The sequence below is a fragment of the Erpetoichthys calabaricus genome, chromosome 5, assembly GCF_900747795.2.
Source record: "Erpetoichthys calabaricus chromosome 5, fErpCal1.3, whole genome shotgun sequence".
Lineage (NCBI taxonomy): Eukaryota > Metazoa > Chordata > Cladistia > Polypteriformes > Polypteridae > Erpetoichthys > Erpetoichthys calabaricus.
In genome coordinates, this window is record NC_041398.2 from 182,136,128 (window position 1) to 182,149,887 (window position 13,760).

General features: G+C 39.1%; 1 protein-coding gene across 2 annotated transcripts in view; it reads right to left on the reverse strand.

The window, feature by feature from the left end:
- rassf6 (Ras association domain family member 6) overlaps nt 1–456 on the reverse strand; it is a 54,624-nt gene extending 54,168 nt beyond the window's left edge. Inside the window, exon 1 of one of the 2 annotated variants that reach the window (XM_051928317.1) lies at nt 438–456. The gene's annotated coding sequence lies outside the window, so the exon portion shown is untranslated. Of the gene's footprint in view, nt 1–243 lie in introns of both variants that reach the window. The other variant, XM_028802285.2, reaches the window with a different exon arrangement.
- Nucleotides 457–13,760: the final 13,304 nt, after the last annotated feature.

Genomic DNA, 13,760 nt, shown 5'->3' on the forward strand with positions numbered 1-13,760 from the left:
TATAATGTATTAACAATACAATTTTTTTTATTTTACATGTCTAATTAGTTAAATCAAATTTCCGCATTCGCCTCAGAATTTTTTAATTTGCTAGATAGTACTTACTTTTCACCACTTATCAATAGTTACATATAGTAAAAACAGAAGAAATTTAAATATTATGCCATGTTTTGGCTTCTAATTTTTTTGTGACCTGTACTTCACAGATTGATAATAATGCAATGGAAAGAATATTATTCTTACCTTCTCTATAAATGTAAATAACTCAGCTCTACAGAAAAATCACAAACTTCCTTCAGTAGCAAAGTAATCCACATGACCGAGTCCAATGTGTTAAACAGGTAAATCTTAAAGCTTAAGCAACATCTTGGAAGTTAATAATTAATCTACTGTTCTAAAAGAAACCTGTAAAAGATGTGGCAGAAACCTGAGCCTACCTGCCTAGCGTCAGTGCGTGGAGGGAGTGTTTTCTTTGCTGTTAAGTGGCTAGTATAAACACATCCAAAACCAGTCACCTTTCCCAAAACAGGTAGGACTTGCATTAACCATTAAACTGCTGGTGGTATGCAGTATACTGTATAATAGTGCAGCATACTTCGAAGATAAAGTAAAACTGAAACCAAGGATGATTTAAATTACTCTAAAAAACAGAAAATGGACTATCATTTGTTGTGACTGTATAGTGAAGCACATACTCAAGGAAGCTTTAATTAATCATCACAAATCATTTTATGTTGTGTTCAAGTTTTGTTTTTTCCCATATATTTTATTTTTTCACAAAGTAACATTTCACAGTACATCATCTATTAAAAAATCCATTTACATGTATACTTTAGTTATTTGTTCTTATCATTTGCCTTAATTACTCTCTGGAAATAATAAAAGAAGTCACTGGCATTTTCACTGCGAGAAGGGGCTACAACATCTGAGCCAGTGAAGCTTGTCTGTTTCTCTTCTGCATTTAAGGAAACACTCCCAGAAAAGTCACCCAGATATAATGCCTTGTATTTACGTCAAAGGACCACTAAACAACAGATAGTTGCACATTTTGTAAAATCTGTTTGTTCCCCTTCTCTGCTAAATGGACCTCAGAATATACAATATGGAAGACTCACCAACAGAAGAAGCAAGAAGTTCAGTTCTCAAAGAAACCTCCTGACAAATAGTCTCTACTAGATATTAGTAGTCAGCTCTCTACAGGGACAGAGCTACTCAGGAACTCACTTCAAGACTAGCCTCAGAAGGAGTAACTAATAATCATAAGCTTAACAAAAATTGATGCACCACCAATTTTAACTAATATGATACATGTCTCCCATAAGACTAACAGTTGCTGCAGACTGCCAGAGAACCCGTAAAGGTGGGTTTTCAGTGACAGCAATCTCAACTTACAGCAATCCACAGGTACTGAATTTCAATTCATTTTTGAACAATTTTCATTTGTTAGATACAAATAAAGGGAGCTAATTTAAATGTGAAAGAATTTCTGTCAGCTATAATTAACTCTGAGGTGCAGTACAGTTCAATACACAGTACTCGATCACCACGTTCAATCACTTTTTGCTTTTGTTTGCATGTTTTGCACAATCTCTGATTAGAGGTGGATTAACTGACTTGATCAGTACAACTGCTAAGTTAAAACTCACCATTAAAAGAGTTGAGCTGGTTAAGTCTGGGAAATGAATCTCTGCATCAACCAGGTGATCAAAATTAGCACATTTTTCTGATGCACATTCCTATTTTGTAAAACACGTATTAAATTCAAATACATCAAATATATGTTGTGAACTGGGGGTCCCAAGCACTAAACCAGGGGTGTCGAACTCCGGGCCTGGAGGGCCACAGTGGCTACAGGTTTTCATTCTAGCCTTTTTCCTAATCAGTGACCAGTTTTCACTGCTAATTAACTTGTTTTCCCAATATTTTAATAGCCCTGTTTTTAAGGATTCAGTCCTCTGAATTGATTTGTTTCTTCATTAAATGGCAGCCAAACAGAAATGAGACGTGAAACGAGCCAACAAATGACCAGCGAAACTGGGATTTCAAACTCCAATCAATTTCACTCCAAACAGTTTCTTAATGAGAAGCCGATTCTTGCTGTTAATTAAGCCCGTTATTTAATTCATTGGCATGTTGCTGCTCTCATTTCCAAATTTGTTGATTTTTCTGTTTTTTCTAAGAACACCGTCAAAATGTTTTGGTGACCTGAGAGATCAACCTTACTGAGACCTTCACCTTTCTTTATTTTCACATATTGTGTGATGGGCACAAGTGAGCTGGTCATACGGTGGCTTGTTTGATGTCTCGTTATTGTTTGGCTTTTAATTAAGGAAATGAGACAATTAAGGGGCTGGAGTCAAGTTAATTAAAACTAAAGCAAAAGAAGTTAATTAGCAGTAAAAACGGCTCACTATTGAAGAAGATGGTTAGAATGAAAACATGCAGCCACTGCGGCCCTCGAGGACCGGAGTCCGACACCTGTGCACTAAACAGTTCCAAAGCACATATTTCCAAAAGCTTCTCATAATGTCCACTAGAGGGGAATATCACCACCAAACCCTGACTAGTAATAAGGGCAAGCACCAAAGCTTTATTCAATAAAACAGTTTATTTCACAAAATGCTCTGTAAATACACAAAGCTTTATAAAGCACTCTAGGTAGAAAGGACTTGCCAGCAAGAGCAATCCAAGGCTAACAAGACCCAATGCGAAAACCCAAGAATAGTTAAAATACAGAGCAAAATAGTCAAAAATCCAATGAATCACATAAAAGCACAGAACTAAACTAGAACCCAAGCAAATTCTAAATAAACCGCGAGGAACTGCCCTCTGGATTTATAATAAGTAGATTTGCTTACATTTTTTTGCTTGAAAGTATAAATTATGAAGATAGTTAAAAATTGATATTATAAACAATGTAAATTCCCTCAGTGCTCCAGATTAAATAAGTATTTGCATATGTTTTTCCAGCAGAATGAAAAGGATGATCATAATAGTCAGCATGGTTCCATGGTTGGCATTGCGATCTTGCAACTTCAGGGTCACAAGTTCAAATCCTGTCCCTAACCTTGCCTTTGAACAATTTGCACATTATTCATATATTGATTTTTATCCTACATTCCCCTGCAAGTATGTAGTTTAGGTTGACTCTTGATATTAATTGACCTGGTGTTAGAAGTAATAGATGTGTTTGGGCTTGCTCTCTTTGACAGAATGGAACTCCTTCCAGGGTTGGTTTCCAGCTTTTACCTGATGCTGTGAGATACAGTAGGTTCTCTGCTCCAATAATCCTACATGGGATGAGGAATGTCTGGTAATTGGATGGTTGGATAAAGTTGTTTTGCTATTAAGCCTTCTAAATAGTCAAAATAATACCTTTGTGCATATGAAATTTCCTATCATAAATTTATTTAAAAATTACAAAATGGTATGTTGCACATGACTTAGCCTCTCAGATTTAAATAATATTTTCAGAGCAACACTGACCGATACAATGCACACTCACTGCTTTGATTTTTTCTCTCATTGTGCACCTGCATTCCGTTTCTCTTTCTAATTTACAATGTTTCTATTACAAATACATAATGAGTGCACCTAGTCTTATCTGTCAAAGCTTGTTTTAGGTGTTGTTTTTCACTTTCATTTTAAAGAACTCGTGCTTATTATTCTGAGATGGATGCCTATGCAGACAGGAGGAGCTAAAGGCAAAGGGTCAAGGAAGTGCTTAAACACCTTCACGTTCCTGTGAATGTGTGATCAAAACAAAATATAGCTGTATTGATGATGTTATTTAACAGATGGATGAAGCATTTTTTTATTTTCTTTCCAAATGGTTCCATATTTGTTTTTTTTTATGGGGCTTACTTTGATTTCTGTTATTTATGAACCCCCAAGCAGTTATTTTGCATATGATTTCAAAAAGGACAACACTTTGCATGACTAGAAATATAATCTTAAAAAGCTGGGAGGAATCATAGAACTTAGACCACAAATACAATTTGCATAAACAAAAAAAATTAAGACTCAGAATGGACTCAGAGAAAAGATGTGGCCGGAGCAGGGTGAATGGTAGTAAGCAGTGAGAGGTCAAAAATAAAAATTCTGTGTCTACCATTTGCTATGCTATCGAGTAATGCAACAACGACTTGCTTCTGAAAGGAAACGTGCTATGGCTACACATTAAGAAGAACATTCCAAAAGTGTGCCATCAGCTGTTTCATTACATCCTGATCTTTGAAATTTAAAACGTGGCCAACATGTAGGGACACATAGAGTAAAGGCGTGGTGCAGACTAAAGACACAGATTCATAGTTTGGCTAAAAAAAACTGAATATTCTACATACAATTGTAAGTGCATATATACATTTACAGTATATAGTAGACAGGTACAAGTTACAGATTGGCACTAGAAGTATTAATGGATCCAGATTATTACGAACAAAGTTCTATGAAATCATGACAGTATTAAGAAGGTGCAAGATTGCAAGGGCAAAAAATGTATTTAATCCAAAAGCACAGAAATACAGAAAGGAGCAGAAGAGACGTCTCAGTAAGTGAAAATGAGCTCAATTGAATTGAAGTTGAGATGTTTGTCCCAGTGTGCTTGACCTACTGCTATGTATTATAGTAGTTAGGCTACCTGACCATTGCCTAAATCTTTTAAGAGTATGCTGGACTTCAGCAATCAGAACTTCAGGGACACATGGGGCCAGTATGGCTGTTCTAGGAGGAAAGTCTTCCAGTTCCAGAGAGCAATCATGACCCTTGAAGAGGCCATAGAGATGACCCCTGAAGTGGTTAATGGCTGTATCCCAATACTTTAACTGGTAAACCTAATTTCTGTCCTGTGCTAAGCTAAATATACTTAAAAATCAAGTTCAGAAAAGGTTATTAGGACTGCAAAAGATAAACAGAAGTTTACAGTCTTTTGCTTACATTCTATGAATACATCCCAAGGGTTTTAGATTGATATTATTTTTTTTTTCTCCTAAAGTATTGTGGAATAAATTTAACTTTTGCTTCATTTCTTTCTCCTTAATGAAACTGAGACATACATAGCAGAATTACTGTATCTTGATTGTGGTGTGGAGGGTAACTGAAATATGTAATGAATGAAATAAGTAATAAATCTGAGTTTTACCATCTTGGATTTTAGTTCATGTTATTTTAGGACTGGTTGCTTTCATTATTGTTGATATTTCTTGCCGTTCTTGCAGTGACATCACCATAGCACTATTTTCTATTTGCTCTTCATTTTCTATAACTAGCTGCAGTAAATAGAGTTCCACCTGTAAGAAAGTACCAGACAATTGTGTAAGGAGGTGCCATTGATAAAAGTTAATTATGCTGTTATAAAGTCATTAATGAGTAATGACAAGTACTTAAGTGAATATCCCCAATTCAATTGATATAAACAAATCTGCAGTAAACCACCATGCCAAAGTCTATCACAACACTTGTATTTTATAGTATAACCAATTTCTTAATCAGAAGCTAATTCTTTTTTTATTGCAAACTTTGCTTTCCTATTATCCATCCATCCATCCATTTTCCAACCCGCTGAATTCGAACACAGGGTCACGGGGGTCTGCTGGAGCCAATCCCAGCCAACACAGGGCACAAGGCAGGAAACAATCCTGGGCAGGGTGCCAACCCACCGCAGTGCTTTCCTATTATGGCATTATTAAATTGAATTGTATCATTTTGATTTGAAAGACTTTCAGAAAAAGCTTCACATAAAAATAAGAATAATTACCAATCATGTATATTATTGTTCAAGTATGTGCACTGTGATGGATGGCCGGCGAGAGTTTCCGGCCCTCACCCCCAGGCCGCCAGGAGGAGCTCTCCCGACAGCATGGACGTGCCCCGAATTCCAGCAGGGCCTCATGGACTTTGTAGTTTTTATACACATCCCTGCTGGATACCTTGGGGGCCGCCGGGAGTCGCTGTAGGAAGTAATAAGGACTTGTGGGTTGTGGAACAGGAACACCTCCGGGTCAGGGGGTATAAAGGACCATGGGAAAGCCCAGACATTGAGCTGAGCTGGGAGGTAGGGTGGCGAAGTGTCTAGGAGAGGAGGAATTGTGATTATTGTAGTTTTGATTGATTATTATATGAGTAGTGTGGAGTGGAAGGTGCTTGGTGCACATAATTATCATAAAATAAAGAAGTCTTGGACTTTTACCTGGTGTTTGGCGTGGTACCTGAGGGTGAAAGAGGTCGATAACTACCTCTATTGCTACAGCACTTACACATTGATCTTAAAAGTGAGACACATTTGTGCAGATTTAACACAAGTTTCATAATTTATTTATTAATGTTGGACTGCATTGTACAAGCACATACAATCTCCCCAAGATTCTCCTCACTGTCAATATTTTGTTACATTTTATTTATTTAACACTAGGGGGCTTTGGCCCCTGCTCGCTTTCCTCACCAACAACCAAAGCCAGCACCCCCCCCCCCCCCCACACACCCTCCAAAACCCTTCTTAAACAGCGATACAATGGGAAACAAAGGCATTTTTTTTTATCCTCACATTTGCGCGATCATCTTAAAAGGCTGTACAGCAGCTGTCCTTTTGTCTCACTGCCTTGTCTCTCTTCTCCCCCCAGACATCCTCAAACACTATTCGATCTCTTTTCGCTGTTCCATTATTGCACCAAGTAATACTTTCTGTTTGTTTGTGCTAATGTGATCTTTTCACTCATTATTTTGAGACTTTCGAATTTTCCTACTTCCATTATCTCTAACCTGCTCTGCATGTGTATTGTGCCAACATTTTTGAATTCTTTACGACGTTCTACTTTGTCTTTTTCCGACCCCAGGCATGGTTGAATCTCTTGGCACAAAGTCTAATCTTGTGGGACGGGCTGATTATTACTTTCCTTATTTTCAGAATTTGCACATAGATTATTTTTGTTGGGGTGGCAAGGTGGCGCAGTGGGTAGCACTGCTGCCTCGCAGTTAAGAGACCCGGGTTCGCTTCCCAGGACCTCCCTGTGTGGAGTTTGCACGTTCTCCCTGTGTCTGCATAGGTTTTCTCCGGGTACTCTGGTTTCCTCCCACTGTCCAAAGACATGCAGGTTAGGTGCATTGGCGAGTCTAAATTGTCCCTAGTGCGTGGTGTGTGTGTGCCCTGTGATGGGCTGACGCCCTGCCTGGTGTTTGTTTCCTGCCTTGTGCCCTGTGTTGGCTGGGATTGGCTCCAGCAGAACCCTGTGACCCTGTAGTTAGGAAATAGCGGTTTGGATAATGGATGGATGGATTATTTTTGTTCTTTTTTGCTTTCTTTTCTCTCCAACACTTTTGGGTCTCTTTTTGACACGATGCTCTTTCTTCTTAGTCGTTGACGTGTCATCTAGAACGTATAAAATTTTTAAAAGCTGAGAGCACATGAAGTGTGTCTGCCAAAAGCATTCCAACAACTGAGAGGTTAGATAATCGTGGTCTTGTTTGAAAATGGTTGTAAGTAGGACGTGACTGGCAAAAGTCCCCGTCTCACAGGACTTGCTTCCAAAGGTTGTAAGTATGACGTGACTTGACCGTCTTGCGGGATGTGAAAGTGTCTCTCTGTCTCTCTTCTCTGTCTCTCTTCAAAAGATCACTTCTCTTTGCAGGAAAAAAGTCTCGTCTCTTCCCAAGTTTTTTTTTTATAATAGAGAAATTTCTCAAAATCTGTGTTTTTTGGACTGCTAGTCAGAAAGTCAGACTGGCAAAGGTCATCAACACAAAAAACAAATGATGAACAAAAAAAATCCATTAAAAAATGAAAAACACAGTTTTTTTTTTTTTAACAAAGCAAAGTCGCGTCATTTACTAACTTGCTTAATCCAGACCATTAGTGGGTGCTGGCGGGGCACCAGTCCATTATATAGAGTGGACACACAAACACACACATGCACACACACACACACACACACAATAAAGATAATTTACCATCACCAACTAACCTAACCTGCATTTCTTTGGACAGTGTGAGGAAGCCAGAACAATCAGAATAAACCCCCACAGAGAAGCAAACCCTGGTCACCTTACTTTGAATCAGATAAGCAACATAAAACATTAAAAATTACTTATCAGAACTCTTTTTCTGTTGCATAATACAGTCTCATAACTGACATCTAAATAAGTGAGGCTGTTTCTTGTTATACTTTTTAACAATGAACAAAAAACATTTCATACTTTCATATAACATTTTTTAAAAATGGTCTATACAATGGAAGCATGCAGCCATCCAAATTACCAAGAGAATAAATCTGAAATGCAAATAACACAGAAGAGACATATACAGTACTGTATATCCCTAGTAGAGATTTTGAATTGTCCTCTAGAACATTATCTTTCTGTATGAAAATAATGGACTGTTTTCCCCAAACACAGTGTTATAATCAGTCAGTGGTGGGCTGTCAGGGCCTGCAAGGCCTTCTCTGATGACCGAAAAAAATATCTGAATCACAAACTGATGTTAATTATATTTTGTCCATGAATACTTATTAAATAATTCCAAATAGTCTGTCCGCTTCCTTTCATAGCTTTTCCAATGGTTGTGCTGCTTCCAGCCATGTATTTGCGTATTAAAGCATTTAACCAATCACATTTCAGCCATCATTTGTTGCCAGGCAGGGTCAAAGAAGTCTGCCCGGAGGCCTTCACAATCCGTTCTGCAGGCCCTCTAACACAAAATAAATGTCGATTAAACTGTTGCTTCAACCAATCAGATTTTGAGTTGGTGTCACTAGGGCCCTCTAGCAGGTGTACGGCAATGTCACTGTATTCAGACCCGTTGATTGGATAGGATGGTGTAATAGAAAAATCTGAATGAGAGTATCATGGGGTAGCTAGTACACATTGGTATGTTTGGTGGTGACCATTCCCGTGTCCACTGCTTCTGTCGAGCGGACATTTTCAGCCCTAAAGCTAATTAAAACTTATGCCAGAAATACGACAGGGCAGGTTCGACTTTCAGCATTAGCTTCGATGGCGATAGAAAGGGACTTCGTGATGGAACTGAAGTGCACGGATAATCTGTACGACAGAGTAATTGAACTGTTTTTGAGGAAAGAGAGGAGGATGGATTTTGTTTACAAATAATCCAAATTTTTGGTGAGTAAAATGTTGCATTTTCCTAAATAATATTAATATTATTATAAATAAAGTTTATGAGTTATTATTGATGTTTTTTATGTGTGTCGCAGATGTAGCTGCAGTAGAAAGGAACTTGTTCACCCCTGGTTTGTCTATTCAATAAAGGCATTTATTGTGGCTACAGAAGTTATCTATCTGCGATGCAACGGCTCTTTATACTGTATTTCTGCATATTAAGATGTTTTTTATAACCATAAATTAGTTTTTGAGGGGCGGGTTGATTCAAACGGAGCACTACTGAAGGCCTAGGTGTGAAATGCACGGTCCGCCACTGTAATCAGCACTACTATAACATGGATTATTGCTGACAATTCAGGACCTACATGCAAACCTACAGGTTTCAGAAGTGATACATACAAGGAAGAATACAACTACAATCTTCACAATTTATTGCACATATCCAATGCTGCACATTTTATTTCATCTGTAAATATGAATAGCAGCAAGATTATTTCTTTAAAGTTGTTCCTATCCTGGGACTTCATTTATAAAACTTTGCAAGGATTCGAGTATGAAGACAGGAATATAAGAAAATGCATAAATTGAAAAATACCAGCTTTATAAAACCTGCCATATTCACATTTCTACATAATGTACTCCTTACAAATCACCATCACCTTGTAAAAACCCAAACAGGAACACAACCCTGAAACAGCCTGTGGTATAGCGGGTCCACAGCTCCCGTTCAAAAGGCCCATTTTTAAAATAAATAATCGCACTCGCGGCTTAGCGAGGGGGCGTGGTGGTTGTGTGGCTGCAGCAGTTCTCAGGGCGATTTGCGATGTGGGCGTTTCTCACCTAAGTGCACAGGTGAGAGACTGCCCGCATCCGTGATTGTTCCTGGGACTGCTAATTTGCCGCAGCTGCTATGCCCTCTCGATATATAGAAGCGCGAGTTGGCTAGGAGGGGAAGGAAAAAAGGAAAGGAAAGAAAGAGAACAGGAGGTAGCTAGAGAAGACAGGAAGCAGGTGGAGAGAGCCGGTGTGAGGAAGAAGGAGAGCGAGCGAGCGAGCAAGAGCAGACTTGCATGAGAGAAAGCAGGCAGCTGGGAGATGAGCCCACGAGGGGAGTGTTTGGCCGACACTCAATGGGGCTGAAGGAAGCGGTCACTCCAGCTGAGCGATTTAGGAGCTGGAGTGACCAGTAGAGGCGATGACTAACCGTTAACAGGAGCGGGAGTCGAGGAGGCTTTGGGCTGGTTTAGCCCCAGCGTGAGCGCCTTGGCCGCTGGGGAAATAACCCAAGTCTCTGTCCGGTTTGGAGCCCGACGTAGCCAAGGATCGGAGGGCTACCGGACCCGAGTGAAAGGCAGCTGTTCCTGCAGGTAGGCGACTCTCCTGTTGAGCGGCCCAGATGGGAGTAGCAGGGGAGCCGCCATGGTAAAGGAAGACACCGGGCTTAGTGTTTTTAAAGGATTGCTTCCTGAGCTATTTTACCTCGTTGTTTTTAGAAGATTTTTCTATTTGTTTTAAACCTCCACGTGTCACTTTCGTTTTATGGATTATTCATTTATTTGAAGACTTTGAAAGCACTGCACTTTGTGGACACTTTGTTTTTGTTGTTGGATTTTAAATAAAAGCACTTTGCACTTTTTCACCATCCCCTTTCTGTGTTGCTGCCTCACTGCTTAGCTCATCGGTAACATTACTGACAGTGACGGGTTCAAGGGCTCCCGGACAGCAGCTGGGAGCATGCAACGAACCTGCATCGTCACATAGCCATATATGGAGTATGCCAATCAACCTCATACCTATGCAATTACAATGCTTCCTTTACATTTATTTATTTGGCTGACACCTTCATCCAAAGGTTTATGATACATTTAGTTACATTTCTTTTTGGTTTTCCAATTGAAGTACAGGGAAGTCAGGGGACTTGCTCATGGTCACACAGTGTCAGTAGCAGGGTTTGAACCCACCCAGGGTTTGACATTCAAAGCCTTAAACACTATACCACACTGCCTGCCTGCTTCAAGGATTGGAAGAGCTGCCTTCTAGCTGATGTATCAAGACCCCACCACCTTCATTCATGTTTAAACTGGATTTGCCACAGTGATTGAGAAGAATATGTTTAAGGCTTAAAAATATTAAATTTCTCTTACATTCCATATATAAGAAACACACATTTAAGTTGTATAAGTTGATGTAAATCGAATAATTAATTCTAACTAGGAGATTATACTAGCGTAAAAGTAAATACACCATCTTACATGTTGCTGCAAGTTTAATTCCAGAGAAAAGGGACAAAATTAACATCCTTAAAAAACAAATATGGCAAAGAGAAATGCATTAAAAGCTCAGAAAAAAAAATTCAGTTTGGCTGAATACATAGGAAAACAAAGAAATACACAAAGAAATAAGGCATCTTTGTTTAATTAGAACTTCTCCATTTGTATTTGTTCTCTAATTGCCTTTAAGCTTGTGGCATAAACCTATAGGGAAGTTAGTTTGCTATTGTTTGTCAAACAAGTATTTTTGCTACCATAAAACCATCAATCGAGATAAGTTAAACTGACACCTAAAACTCTAAAGAAGACAGCAAGGCCAAGGTCCAAAATGATTGTATAATATGCAAATAAACCTTTTGTGTTTGATGAGGAAGACACAGATACATGAGCATGTGCTTCATAGGCTTAATTTTAATTTGCTCCTATAACTTTCATGCATTTTCCTCCTTCACCCAAGTTACATCCACTGCAAATTGTTGTTTTACCTTTTTATTTAAAAGCTAAAAAGTTTAAATGGGACCAAGTTAATTGAGGAACTTTTCATTGTTTTTTCATTTAAATTTCACCATTATATTGCTCCTGATTAAGTAAACATGAAGCAACTGAAAACCGTAAGTGTAGTTGTTTCCAGACTAATACGACCAGTTAGAGGAAGTTGAATCTTAACAAGTGCATAAGGTCTTTAAAAGTATTGAGTTGTGCCACCTAGATAAGAACAGAAAAATTGTGACACAGCACAGGTGCTTCAACTAAGTGCCCAGAGATATATTCTGCGTAAAACATACAGCAGGGTGTTCACTGAGTGCTCTTAATCACTGAAGGAAGAATGAGAACAAAGTAACAAGAACAACAGGCAGAGATTGCTCAATGTGGGAAAAGAAGGGATGCCAAACAGAGAGTGAGAGAGATAAACAGAGTGTACAATATGGTTAAATCAATGTACACAAACAGCACTATAAAAATTAAAATAGGGAACAGGAAAACTGATATCTTGTCCCAGGGCTGAAGAATGGGACTCCACCTTGATGAATACTGTATCTACAATAACTGACTGCCAGTGACCTGCAGAGCCACCTTGGTCCTGGATTTGTTACTGGGTGACACCATGGTCCAATACCATCTCTATGAAAATGACCTGGTGTAGTCCATCAGGGCAGGGACTCTAGTAACTTCTGGTCACACTGTAGCAAAGAAGAATATGGGTTCTGGAGAGAAACATGGACAAGACAAAAAAAATTAAAAATACGTTAGAGAAACTAGACATTTGAGCACACAACCAATTACACCTATCCAGGCCTGCTGATCAGCTGCTTTAGGAAGCAGCAGTGAAACCTCTGGGCTGACAGAACATAGCACATCATCAGGAACAGTCTCAGTGCTCTCATCTCAATACAACTGTGGACAAAAGCATTTGACATCCCATTCTCCTGAAGTCTAACAGTCTCTTGCCATTAAAGTTATATTAAGGTACCAGTAACTGAAGCACATTCATTTTAAGAAACAGAACGACATTATTCATTGAAAACACATGGGTTTTCATACAAATATGGAAACTACATATATATTGACATAAAAAGACAACACAGAAAGAGGCTGGCTGTTTATTGACTATTTAGAATTCTAATTTATCTTGGCACAGATGAACAGTTTTACGATACCATGTCTCCAAGGATGATGTCTGATGTTGAGATGGTTTTGATTGTTGTTGTTGCCCTGGGTTTAAGTGGAGGTCTTTTCTTGCATTGGAGTGCACTCTTTCTCTTTGCTATGAGGCCCTTTGTCTGTGGTGTGGTATGAAGCTGCCTTCCTCAGCTCTCTTTCAGGCTCTTTGCTGTGCCCTCTGCAGATTCACAGGGAAAAGCATTGCTCTTTCTGGCACAGGAGTGTAGGTGCTGAAGTTCCCTTCTGCTTTTCAGTCTTTTCGGGCAGGACTCTGTCACTAGCACAGAACTTGGCTTGGCAGGGTGGATCATTGAGCTAGGTCAGGGCATCTACCTCCAAGACTCAATGGAGAATAGCTTGCAGGCCAAAGTAAGTTTGTAAGCTCTTTGCTCTGCAGACAGTGGACAGCTTGTCACCCCAAAAAGAGCATCTCATCAGCTCTCAGTTCATGCACAGAACAGATTCTCAGCTTTCTGCTATCCCAAACAGAGTGTGGCTCATCAACTTTTAGGTCCCCAAAGACAGTGGATAGTTAGCCTTTAGCTCCCCAAACAGAATGAAGAGATGAATGAAGCTAGTTGGAAGGTGTAACCTCTGATGATTGAACTAAAGTCCCTTCCAGTTACAGATCCAATGTCTGCTAATAGGAGCTTTATTTTGTCCATTACATTCAGACAGGGTTCAGTTCAGACCACAAACATAAAATGAATGTCCATTTGG